The following is a 13,884-nucleotide window of genomic DNA, read 5'->3' on the forward strand; positions in this document are numbered from 1 at the left end:
GCAGTAAGTACCCACACACTAACTGTAAAAATTCACTCTCAACCACTGGCTTCAGGCCAGCTCTGGAGTCACACAGAAGAGCTAAATTAATTCAATTCCACTCCAATCCTAGGTAAACCACTTAATGCCTTCTCTCCTGGAAACCACCACTAATGAAAACAAGAATAAAGACAATTCTGTTAACTTTTGGTGACGATATGAAGACAAGTATGTTTTTAAATTAGAAGTTTCTCAACCCTTTGGTCATTGATGAGATGTGAATACCCTGTAAGTATTGCTTTGTAAGTATTAAAATAATAGTAATTTTGATATTAGAAGTACATTTTTCTTCAGTAGCTGTCTTTATGATACGAACTTGGATTATTCTTTCCCATCTTTGTGAATACTTTCCATAATTCAGTCCTTTAACTATTGCTGTGATCCAATCCTGTGAGTGAACATGTGCACTCCACATCCCTCCATACTTTCCTGAAGTTTCAGGAATTTCCCTGCGATTTATATGGACTTAAGTCTACTTCCTTGTCATGAATCTGTGAAGCAGTAAAAAGCTGACACCTCAGTCACCACCGTGAACTATTAAAACAAAGACTTTTGTTTCTGGAGTAAAAGCCGAGGAGATGAACATACAGTGGCGGGGAGGGGGGTGGGGGGTAGAGGTCGGTCGCGGCCCACGGGACATTTAAAAACATAAACCCACAAATCGTCCTTTTTCACCGCCCACGACGCTCCAGCCACGGCCGAGTTTCGCGGGGGCCGTTCCGGTGGCGGCGGCGCTCTCCGGGCCAGCCGCCGGCGGGCGGGCTGAGGGGACCTTCCCGCGGCCGCTGCTTCCGCGTCTCCCCCGCCTCGTCTCGGCCCCGGAGCCCGGCACCGCTATCCTCCCGCGCCTCCATCCACGCACCCGACCCCACGGGCGAGCTGCCCCCTGAAACTGCTCCGGACTTACCGATAGAGCCACGCACATCCCCGGGGAATGGCCGCGCACCCGCCCCGCCCCGCCCCGCCCCGCCGGTGCTGCCCGGCCCCCGCCCGCCTCCGCCCCACCGCCCTTCACCTGCCCGCGCCGGCCTTTGGCCGCCCGTTCCTTTTGCCCCCTTCCCGCTCTGATCCTTCTCCCCCGAGGAGTGACTGAGGCGGGACCCGCCGGGCCGAGCTGCGGCTGGGGACCCTTCCAAAAGCGGCTCCTCCGCACGCCCCACGGCTCTGTGTGAGGGAGCTTTGCTTTCCGCCATAGAGTCTATGAGGTTTAGATCGTTATTGTCTAAAGGTTTGTTTTTTCTTTGCCTTAAGGCCTCGGCAGATGGAGTTTGGGGCAGGAGTATGACTGGCACAGAACCTGACACCCTTGACAGTTCTTAAGGGAAACTGATGTTCTTACTTTTTTACAGTCATTTACATCACTGAAGGCAGTTTGGCCTATCTAAACATCACGTTTTCTAGCCACAGGGCTAATCAAAGTTAGCAAACACTTCCTCTTGTTTTTTAGGAAGTAAGCCTCTGGCTATTGAGAAACTGCCCAAATTGTCTTAAACAAATCACTGCCATCAGGAACTTCAGAAAGTTTTTTCATCAATAACCATTGCAAAGAAGTCCCATATTGTCCTTTTTGATCTTACTGCCTTCCAGGGCACCCTTGAAGGCTGCCCTTAAAATGAAGTCACATGGCCTTTCACATGAAAGTGAGAGGATTCCTGATTCAAGATCATCTTCTGCTGAAAAAGAAAGAAGAAGAAAAAACCCACCAGGAAATGCTATTTGCAGATCTCTTGGTCCCTATTGAAATAGACTGGGGTTACCAGTACTTGTCCAGTGGCAACAATGAATTCCTTACAGAGAGCTGGGAGGGCTGTGCTGAGCAGCGGGACTCAGTTGTGCTCTCCTTCCCATCTGTATGCATGGCATTGCTTTCCACTGTTTCCTGCATTCTAGCATGTCCTGCTCTCCTGGCCACACACTGAAAACATTTTGGTTACATTCAGTGAACAGCTGCTGATGGTCTGTTCTTCGGAGTGCCCATGTAGCTAGTAGAAATTTCAAAACATACTGGCATGTCAGATGGAATAAAATTCTACATGAAGGAAGTCTGTAACTACTGCCTTGAAATTACATAGGTTCTTGGCAGAAAAAGATGTGGAGTTCTATTTCTTTGCAGGATCTACCACTTTTGCTGGCTCAGGTGCTGTAGGAAAGAGGAATCATCTCTGGGGAGGGCAGAGCAAGCTGCTGCAAGACATAAGGTGGTAACAGGCTTTGCCAAAACTCAGTTACTTTAAAGTGATTTAATCGGTTAACATTGATTTATTGGAACATTCAAGTTGACAGAGGTGTTTGACAAAGAAGAGAATATCACACAGCTTGTCACCAACCACAGCTACTGTAATCCCATTGCAACTGTAAATAATTCATATCCAGAATCTTACGTTTCCCATTCATTTTTTTTCATGCATGACAGTCCATTCTGTAAGCAGCCTGTAACTATAAAAAGCATTATTTTGTTTGCCTTGTTTGTGCGGCAATAACAATTGCCTCAATTAGGCCTCTACATCAGTGCATGCAAAAATACCTGACCAAGCTGTAAATGAGTTACCCTGGCTGCCAGAAAGAGCACAGCTGCCTTAATGCAGCACTCTGTGCACTTTAATTAGATGTGTTGAAGCAGAGCATGTGAGCTGTTTGGAGAGGTAAGGCTGATCAGGTGAGTGGGAGGCATTGCTGACTCCTGACTTGGCCATTACATACACATTTGCACTTTTATCCTTCTGTCCAATTGTCCAATAGTATGAATGGTCTTGATTCCAAGCATGCAAAGCAACCATCCAGCATGCCTTAAGTGTACTTAAACTGCCCTCTCCCTGGTATCCTATGGAAAAGTAACTACAAAGATCATAGTCACCAGAGATAATGCTTGGTTGAGAAATCTTACTGATAGCTTTTCTGTGTGGAGCTAATAACACTGAACATTCTCCACACAGGTATATCCTTTTGTTTCCCCAGAGATCTGCAGGTGTTTTTTATAGCATCTCCTGAACCGCCACATGAAAAAGGAAAACTTCGAAATTCAGGTCATCCAGGGTAGTGGCAATTAACAAAAGAATGTGATCCTCACCTGTCAGTCCTACCTTTTGCTCCTGTAAATAGTAAGTGCCCACACACTAACTGTAAAAATTCAGTTTAAAACAATGGCTTCAGACCAGCTCTGGAGTCACACAGAAGAGTGAATTAAATTCCACTCTGATCTTAATGCCACTAAGTGCCCTAAACCACTTAGTGCCTTCTCTGCTGGAAACCACCACTAATGAAAACAAAAATAATGACAATTCTGTTATCTTTGTGATGATATGAAGACAAGTATGTTTTTAAATTAGAAGTTTCTCAACACTTTGGTCATCGATGAGATGTGAATACTCTGTAAGTATTGCTTTTAAGTACTAAAATAATTTTGATATTAGAAGTACATTTTTTTTCAGTAGCTGTCTTTCTGACAAGAACTTGGATTATTCTTTCCTATCTTTGTAAATACTTTTCATAACTAAATCCAGTAAGTATTATCATGGTGCAAGCCTCCAAGTGACCATGTATGCTCTTGCACCTCTCCACACTTCCCTGAAATTTCAAGCATTTCCCTGACTTAGGTCCGATGACACAAGAGCTGTTGATGACTCCAAACCAGTTGCAGAGCTCTTTGTGTATTTCAAACTCTCTATCTGTTCATGACTGCAATAACTCTGCAAGTACAAGCATGAACAACTCAGCTTGCTGTGCTCTTACAGGCACTGTTTAGGACACATGAAAGAGAGGAACTCGTGAACTGCCAACTAAACATGCTGGCAGACTGAAAACTTGCCAATGAAGACCTGAAAGAAAGAGGGAAAATTGCCATTAGCATGCTATCAAACATTTTCCAGAGCACCTCAAGTTAATGGAATATGAAAACCTGGGTATGGTTCTTCTCTGGGAGAATCTCTTCCCCAGAGGAGAATCACACCCAGTGATGATTCCAGTGCCAAATCCACATAAATAGCAGTGCCAGTGGGGATTTGGGATTGTAGACATAGATGGTTATCATTACTGCAGTGTGGATGCTCCCACATCAGCTTAGTGCATTCATATGAGGTCAGTGGGTGTACTTGAGAGCTCCAGTGTGTATTTACAGGTAAATAGCGACATATTATGATATCCACTCTAGTTCAAATACATTTAAAGATGTGGTGGCATATTAATAATAACCTATAGCCAGAAAGGGAATTGATTATTACCCAGTAATTTCAGATGTTTTACTTCCTTAGCTCTGCAGTAAACTCAAACAATGGAGCAGAGATTTCACAAAAAATCCCTTGAATTTTAAATTACATTGAATTATTGCTTACCAGGTCATTGGCTTGTAAATATGTGTTTAGAGTCCTAAACAATGCTGCCAGTGCAAATTAAAGCAGTCTGTTGTGCTTATCACTAAGGTAATTTCTTACAAGATCCTCAGATATATTTCCTGGCAGGACCCCTGGAAGACAGATACACAGTGAACAAGCAGCTTTTTATCTGCTCTAGTTTGTGTGTGGCCATAGCCTTTATTTACCATACACTGTCTAGATCTGTATTGCTTTATTGATTTCCTTGTGAAGAGATTGTTTTTATCACTTCAGTGAGCATTTTATAAATAGCCATGAATTTTCCTTCACTGCTCCCTGTGAGACAAGAAGGTATTACTGCTTTCAGGTTACAAATAAAAAAATGAAACAAGGGAGAATAAACACCACAACATGAAAGTGTTTCTAAGTGAATCTGAGCCTACATGCTCAGTTTGAAAGATTAAGCATTTGTTTCAATATTTTATAGTGTAAAACATATTCTATGTAAATTATGTACATTTTGAAATCTTGAAAGAGGTAGAGTTGGATGTAAATATTATTGTGGGAACTTTCCTGAAAGGCATTTTCAGGGTCATTAAATCCTTGTAATTGCAAGCATGCCATACAATCTGTTTCATAAACTGACTGAATTTTTCTAAAACTAGTTAGGTATTTTGCTCATATTACTCTACTAAAAAAATTGCCCCAGAGTTTGGTTGCTGTGAGAGTTAAGAATTATCTTGTAGCTTCTAAACTCAATTTCATGCCCATTTGTTCATATACTAGCAGTGATTACTGCTTCCATTAAATAATTCTTTTCGTTCCTGGTGTTTATCAATCCACCTTTGTTTTGCTAAAGTAAACCAGATAAGAATGAATCATATCAAAGTGACCAAAGGCTAACTAAATTTTGAATAAAAGCATCCAGCCAAAGGTGTAATGCAGTTTAACAATCCATTCAGACCTTAGTTAATGTTGGATAAATTGCTGTGACATAGCTTCTGTAGACAAGTTTTAAGGGAATAACTGACTAATACTTACTCACGTAGTCCTCATACTTTGCGTGTGATTTATACCACCAAGTTTAGGCAACTGCACAGTGGAAAGAATCGGGAAACTGGCATTAGATGCCAGTTCTGGAGAGCAGTTATTAGCAGCCAGTAGCAGCTATTATTACTGGCATAGGACTTACTGATTGTCACTTGCTGTGGTTTGGCATTGTGTGTATTAGGAACTTCCATCCTGAAAGACACTAAGATAAGACTTTTTGTTCTAGAGATTTTCATCTTATCTATTCCACAGAAAGTATTTATCAGCTGGAATTTAACAAGGAATCTGAAAGTCTTCCACTTTTAAGAGGCTCTGAATTAACAAGACAAGCAGAAAATAATTTAAAATGAGATACTGTCAGCTTACTGCATCAGGAATTTATGTCTTATCCTGACATTTTTACTTTATCCAATAGAGAAGCTGAGGTGGTAATCCATGGGAGACTCCAGCTTCTAACAATCCATATTCACTCCCTGTGAGCTAACACAGACCCATTGAATAAGAAGACACAAAACTAACCCTGGAAAAAGGGAACACCATATAGTGCTGATACTTGTGGACTGATGGAAAAGTGTGTATGATTGGAAAGTAGTTTCAGCAAAGTGGAATTGCACATAGGCAGATTGATGCACTTGGAAAATTGCTTTATTCCTTTTTTTTTCTGTTTACTCTGATGTGGCAATTTCTCATGGCTCATCTTCAGACTTATCTATCTAACTTGTCACTAGCTGGTTTACACTGTTACAGTTTAATTGTGTGTCAAAACACTTTTGATATGCACTTAGGATATGTACTTCTGTGCTTTCCTTTTCATTGGATATAGAAGCAAGTTGACTTGTTGAATTTATCTGGTCCACAAATAACCTAAATTCTACACTTCCTTTTAATCAAACCACTTTATCAGTTAACAAAAGGACCCAAGTCAGTGATATCAAACAAAATATTTAGTAACTGTTGCTTTTTTTCTCTATCTTTGCTTTTATAAAGTTATTGTCTGTGTTATAATATTTTTCAAGTTTTTCTACAGTTTTTCTAAGACAATTTCTGCTGGACTCCAACCTGCCAAGCAAATTTTGTCAATATTCTAACTTAACTACTTATGCCACAATTTCTATATCAATTTCTTGAACAAATAAAAATAATCCAGTAGGTAGATATGAAGATACCACTTAGACTTTTGGATTCTCTCAGGTATTTTTCACAAAGGAAAATCCAAGGCTGGTTTCTCATTAAATGGTTAATTTAAGGTTAGCAAACCTAGTATCAGATTAAAAGTGTCCACAAGATACCACAGTGAAAAAAATCTAATTTTGATGGTTCATGTATACTTAAACATTTTTGAAGGTGAAACTTTACCCCAGCAGACATTATATCTGATCATTTCACCTTCTAGAGCCAGTGTAAACCAAGATAAATAAATAAAGATAGACCAAGACTGAGACAAAGCACAAGTACAGCTTTAGCTAACTTGGAGGAAATGTTGCCACATGGATGTTTCTGATTCACTTGGTGAGCCCAGCGCATCACAGATCCAAGATGAATTAATGGAAAGCCATGCCCATGGTAAAGACAAGAGAGATTTATACTTTCACAGGTATTGTAGATCAAGTTCAAATTTAGAAGAAAGCTTAGGTTTTACTTGTAACCTGCACTACGTGACAATATTAAACCAACTGCTCCTTGCTAGAACTTTGTCATATTGTAAATAACATAAGGATAAAAGTGTCCATTTTCAAGTGAACAATTTATATTTTCTCCTCATTTTGCCCATATAAGGAGAATAATTATTTAAGGAAAACTAAGAAAATTAACATAATTGTAAATTTTCTGTTTTAAGTTGCTCAGTATTTCTCTAGAAATATTCTGCTAATTGTGAAATTAAAATTTCTTATTACATTCTTTATTGCATCACATGGAAGAACAAGTAGGTAATGTTTTCACAATGCAAACAAATTTTCTAGATAGCTCTCCTCTAGAATTTGCTCCAGAGTAGCTCTAAATTACAGTAAATATAGTCAGCTACTTTATTGAAAATTAAAAATACCTCTCCTGATGTAATAACATCAACCCATTGAAAACTTAGTGTGAGCAAAATAGTAATCAAAATACCATTGTCACCCACATAAGATCCATTATTTTATTCATTATTCCTATAGCAATTTTTACCATTCATTATTACAACAGCAAACCCTATTTGTATGTAGCATTTTCCTATGCACAAAACTCTTGCACTTGTGCATGCACTAGAGGGCTTCCAGACTTTTTCAGATGGCTGGTAGTGTCTTTTGGAAAATTAGAACTTTCTTTTTTTTTTACTGAGAGAAATTACACATAGGCAAGCTGATATGTTTGGATCGGTACAGTGACTTATTCATCAGCAACTAAGCCATGAGAAAATGTCCAATGCAAAAAAGTGCCTCTCTTCTTTTTGTGTCTTTGCTAATTTGAGACACTCTCAAGATAAAAAAAAAACCAACCAACCAACCAACCAACCAAAAAAAAAAACCCAAAAAATCCACACAAAAAACCCGGGGAATTACAGTAATATGATTCAAAGTACAATTTTTTGCAGGAGCCAGGAAGGTCATGGGTCATGTGGTCATACAACTGCAGCAGGAGTTAGCAAAGTTTGAAAAGCTGGTAAATATAAAGAAGCTGTCCAGAACACTGACAACTGCTTCTAAAAATCCAGTTTTCAAATTAATACTTGAATAGTCAGTTACCTTTGAGAGACGTTGTCACTTTCATAGTATTTGTTTTGATATCTTTTGGAGAAGCCTATTAAATTGTTATTTCCCATGGAAAAGACAAGAGCAGTAGGAAGTAGAGATGTGAAAAGCTGCTTCCATATTATTTAGAGACCACAAAAAAGTCAAAAAATCTGGCCAATACAATGTGCTGCCAAGCTGGACACAGACTGACAAGACTGAGAAAGACTTCTAAATCACAAGGCCACTTTGTGAGGAATTCCTGGAAGGAAGTTGACTTTATTTACCCTGGAAGAGATTTAGTCAAAAAGCACTGCTATGCCTCACTATGGATGTATCTGTATACAAACTGTTTTTTATTAGTCTGTCATAGTTATCTTCTCTTTATATGCCCTTGGTTGAAATAACCTCTGTCAGCAGAAAAAGAGTACTGCCAGTGTAACTTTCACCAACTGCTGTTTTCATTTCATTTCAAAATATGATGTGATAAAAATAAAATCCATAGTAGCTATAATAGTAGCTCTCAACTCAGAGTTATATAATAAATACAGACCACGAAGTCCTTGTTTAGATGACATGTTTGTAGTCAGGTGTTTATTATTTTAGGAATACTCTCTCCCCACTGCTATTATGACGTGTTGGTACAACTTGCTATGCAGCATATTCCACCATCTACTAATTGTTGTTTACTACTAGGGTTAAGAGTCACCATAATCTACCTACTGGGCATTTTCTTTTCTGTTTTATGATGTTCAAAGATTTTTGAAAAGCACAAACACATTCTTACCATTCACTATTAATACTGAAATCTTAAGGTTACACTTGGAAAAGCAAGGGAATGTTTTGGCTTAGTTTTTCTACATCTGTCCTAAAAGGGATTGCTAATTTTCTGTTGTTGTCATTTTGAATTCCAGAAATTACAATCATCAGACCTGAACATTCTGAGTAAATCCCAGTCCTGATGTGTACCTGGTGTTCAGTTCACCTAGAATTTTTAAGATTGAAGAACGGGACATCGAAGGATAGAAATGGTATCAATAGAGAAGATAAAAATAAACTTTCTGTATGTTCCCTAAGCATGGGATAAGAAATAAAGGGTCTGAATTATAGAAAGGAGAGTTAGGAGAATATTCATAATGTTCTTGTAGGATGGAAGATGAAGACTCCTCCCTCTCCAATCAAAGAAGCTTATGCAAAGAAGTGTGCCTTGGGGACAGGAGAGGAAAGGCAGGGTAGGTCTGTGAGTGCACAGCTGCTTACAAAAGATGGTGACCAGTGGTACTCATGAGCAGAGTCCCAGCTACTGACTCAAGTTTGTCTTCTGAGCTGTTGCTTTAGTGGGTATATGGCTCAAGCCAACTACAAGCTCCTTGGAGTACATAGGATGTCACTTTTCTAGTCTAAGCTATTCCTCTGCCTCTGTCCTGCAGAATACTGGGTGTGATACCAGCTCCTGGCTCTTCTGTTACCTCAGCCAGGCAGGTGTTGAGAGGTACATAGTACAGATGTTTTACAAACCTATCATATTAACTGATTTCAAGTAATGGGTACAATATCTTTTCATCTGCTACTTCCAACTATGCTTGGAGTGTTTCGAACAATAGCACTTCCTCTCTCAAGATCTTACAGTGTAGCAGAGCTCTTTTGAATGTTCTCTTCAGTATGCTTTTGTCTGTGAAAGGCAGTACAAATTTCAGTGTATAAACTGTGACTCTAAGGGGTGTTGAACCACAGGATTGTCCCTCAGAGCTATTGCTAGTTCTTCAATGCAGTCTGTGGGAAGGACAGAACTGCTACAGAAACCAACAAGATTATTTTGAAATATTGGTGAGAAATGAATTAAAGAACATTTAAGAAAGGTCCTCTTGTTACATCTCTTACTGGAAAAAGGAGACACGATAGAGACAAGTGTAAAGCTGTGGACACAGACTGTATGCACAGTATGCGTGACACACTGTACTCCTCATGAGTATTATATTTACTGAATAGTGTCGTGGGGACAGGACATTTTCATGCTCATTATCCCAATCGTGGTTTCTGTTCCCTGTTCTCAGTTTGTTTTGTCTTCCTTCCCCCCCCCCCCCCCGGGCTGGCTGCTGGCTTGCTGCTTGGCTTGCTGGCTGCTTTGGCTTGCTGCTGGCTGCCTGCTTTGCTGGCTCTGTTTTCCTCTCTTTTTTCTCTGCTTTTCGCTGGCTTGCTTTTTTGCCATTTTTTTTTCCTTTTCCCCGGTTTCCGTTGTTCCCTTCCCCCCCCCCCCCCCCCCCGAAGACATCGGACCTACTCCGGGCAGGAGCTCCCCCGGGGTCTGCGAAAGAAGCTTCGTACCCTCTGCGGCGAAGAGAGATACAGCTCAACCCCCTTGGACTGGTGAAAACATCTGTGGTCATCTTGGGCTATTTCTCTTGTGCTGGGGAGTGTTTTTTGTTGTTCCTTAATAAACAAGTTTTTTCCACTTCCCCTCTGAAGGAATTCCTCCCGAACCCGGTGGTGGGGGGAAGTTGCGGAGGGTTTGATTTCCTATAAGGGGCTCCTTTGGAGAGGTTTTCCCCTAATTTGTCCTAAACCAGGACAAATAGGGACTGAGGGAAAGAACTTCTCATGGTTTTGTATGTTCAAAATTTAAAAGTAAAATTATTTGAGAAACAGATTTGTCATTTGGAAGGAATTATGATTATAGATTATGAACAGCAAATAGGTGATAACGTATGTTATGCACATCAGTGTCATGGTCATTCAGCCTCACTATGAACTTCACTGTCTCATCAGAGTGTAAACATTAAATAGAGATACGTTATTTTCAATCTCCTTCAGCTGCAGCATATCACTATGACCATGATTTCAAGATTCCTGGTTTAATAATTAAAGTTCACTGATTGATATCCATGTGTCAACCAATTCCACCTAAGTATGGGCTACCAGAAGTCGTAGTTTTGTCTTACCCCTCAGTCCCAACCACAAAGGTTACTTCTGTCAGAACTGGTGCTCTGTTCACAGTGGAAATCTAACCCATGAAGAAAAAAGGATGCAAAAATAAAATTACTTTTCATCTACATCAGCTGCAGTTTCATCCTGCAGCCCCAGGTGCCCTAATGAGGGTCAGGGAGAGGAAGCAGAGCTGGCAGCAGGGACTAGGGGGCCAGTGGGACTTCCCTTCTCCACAGCAACCCACGTTTAGCTCAGCATAATCTCAACTCCAGTCTCAGTGTTTCCACTGCATTTAAAAAATGCCTTTACTGTCCCCTTTGTGTTGGTAAAATACAGAGTTACCTATTTATGTCTATTGACATACCTGTTTAATAGTTCCTTGTGGGACATTTATACTGGTGCTTGGATATTCTCCCCAACTGAATATACTTAGAGCACTGTAAGACACTAGCCTACTATATTATTTACACATTATTTACCACAATTGTTATATATTATATATATTAATATATAATTATTACTATATTGTTATGATAAAATGTATGTTACTATAATATTATTATAGTATATGTAACTATAATATTATTATAGTAACATATAATGGTTATTTCCTCTGGTTATTAAGTTATTTCCCAATGTTTTAATTATTGACATTCTTCCAAAACCAAGGGCAACAAATTGATTGATCTTAAAATGGGTTTCATTACTGTAGTTTAGCTTGTGGGTTATCTTTATAAGCAAATAAACCCCTCTACAAGTCATCAGCAATGTGGATAAAAAAATGTAAAGTTCACTCTACACTTTTCTCTCATAAAATTGCTTCCTTCCTTGCTGCTCTGAAATCTTTGCCTATGTACTTACTGTTCTACAAGTTGCCCTCCCTGATTTTGTGACTGTTTGAGAGCTTAACTTCAAGGGGTGGTGTGGGTTGTTACTGCTGTGGTACAGAAGCATGAAAACCAGGTATTTTTAAAGGTTAAGACTTCATGGCAGATCCAAATAATGCAATTCCAAACAAAGTCTACACTGCCAAAGGCCAATTTTATATCCCCTACTTCACTGCAGTTGAACATGAGCTCCAAAACATGGATTTATAACCCAGCGGTGGTTTCCTTGAGCAGTCTGATTTTGTTCCTCATGGGCCAATAGAATGAATCAAAAATATTACTTTTAAACTACATATATGTGAAAAATGAAAAGTGAAATTCTTTGTTCTTCAGACTGGGAAAAAATTAGCTGCTTTGAAAATGTTCACTGGGATAGTGTCACATGGGATGACAGTTTTCTATCCTCTTCTATCTGTTCCTGTCTTCATGCGTTACATCTTTGCTCTCTTCCATTTTTCACTTGTTTGATCCCTTTCAACTGAGTGGGACGCTCACTACCTTTCTCTTCATTTCGTAAATTACTTCATTGCAAGTCTGGATCACCTTCGTATTTCTCCTGTTGTCTCTGGGTTTAAATTGTTTGGAGCAGACGCTCCCCCTGGTGCTCTGTTTTGTAGCGCACAACACAGTACAGTCAAAGTAGGTAAGTTTCCACTTATCTAACAAAGAAAATTCTAGGGGAATAAAGAAAATTAGTATTGAAAATAATTTTTTAAAATTTGAAATTTCATCTACTCTTTTAAACAGCAGATTTGAATAATTTCTCCATAATAAAATGGAATAAATTTTCTTAAAAGCTTAATCTACTAGCAGTAGCAAACCCTAAGGAAAATGGGGGGAATTTGAAAGTTTTCAGTCAGCAAACCCTGAAGTCGGTTCTTTCCCATGTATTTCTTCTCCAAAACTCCCATGCCTCACATTATTCCCACAAGGCCACGTGACTGTCTGTGAAGAAGTTGTGCTGCAGACTGACTTAACCAGCTTGGGTTTTTTACAAAGACCTTCTGTCAGGGTTTGCCTGCTTGGAATGACCCCAACAGTGTGAAAGTCCTTGTTCCCCTAGCCCAGCAGCTGAAGAAGAGGTCTGGAATGCGTGAAATCAAGTTTTCAAGGTTGTTCATTTTTTCTTATCTAAGACCTTTTCTCTCTGACCTGCCAGGGTCTGCCTAGTACAGAAGCCATGGCAGTATCTGCCAAGTCCCGGGTGTCTCCCACGTTATATACTCAAAACTACGTGTATCATGTTTACAGTTCCCATACCAATACCTAAGATCTATATTGGACAGTGTCTCCCTATCCTAAATTAATAGAAAAGTGTCCCCATCACACCAAGACATGGAGGACAAGAAGAAGGGAAAGAAGGCTAGGACATGCCCAGATTCCTCCATCTTGTACCCCTGAATTACATTCTAAAAACCCCCAAAAATCTACTTTTCCACCCTGTGCCAATTCCCCTATTACACTACTCAAACCCTTTTGGCTTTTAATTCCTCATATAGAGTTGGCAGCCTCTCCCATGGGCTAGAATCGAAGCCACAGGTGTTTTTGACTTCTTGCCAAGGTCCCCGAGCCCCCTGCCAGGGTCTCGAGACAGCCAGGGCAGCCAGAGGAATGTCCTGGACTCCGACAACCTTCTATCCACCACTTCGGACTTGTAGCTGCTTTGGTATTCTTACAGCCCAGTGTTACACCTACATATGCATAACTGACTGTAAATTAGCCTTGTGATTTCAGTGAAATAAAGTCTGCCTACAGGTATAACACTCTCTGTGCAGTTCTGTGACCTGCTATGACTTGAATTCTTACAGGTTTTCTCGTAAAAGCGATCGAGGCAATTTTAATTCTTTGCATTCGCATTCAATGAATTCAACACATGGAAAGGTCACTGCTAATGCAAAAACCTATTCCATACTGTCTGGCTAGGATTAAAAAATGAGCTCTTCACGGTAAACACTGTACAAGCAACAC

The 13,884-nt window shown here is 39.9% G+C and overlaps 1 long non-coding RNA gene across 1 annotated transcript; it reads left to right on the plus strand.

Annotated features, from left to right (window-relative positions):
• Window positions 1–3,222: 3,222 nt before the first annotated feature.
• Window positions 3,223–10,101, plus strand: LOC128806741 (uncharacterized). The gene is made up of 3 exons (XR_008436928.1): window positions 3,223–3,408; window positions 6,790–6,990; window positions 9,019–10,101. It is a non-coding gene; the product is annotated as an uncharacterized LOC128806741 (long non-coding RNA).
• Window positions 10,102–13,884: the final 3,783 nt, after the last annotated feature.

Source organism: Vidua macroura, chromosome 4 (assembly GCF_024509145.1).
Source record: "Vidua macroura isolate BioBank_ID:100142 chromosome 4, ASM2450914v1, whole genome shotgun sequence".
Taxonomy (NCBI): domain Eukaryota; kingdom Metazoa; phylum Chordata; class Aves; order Passeriformes; family Viduidae; genus Vidua; species Vidua macroura.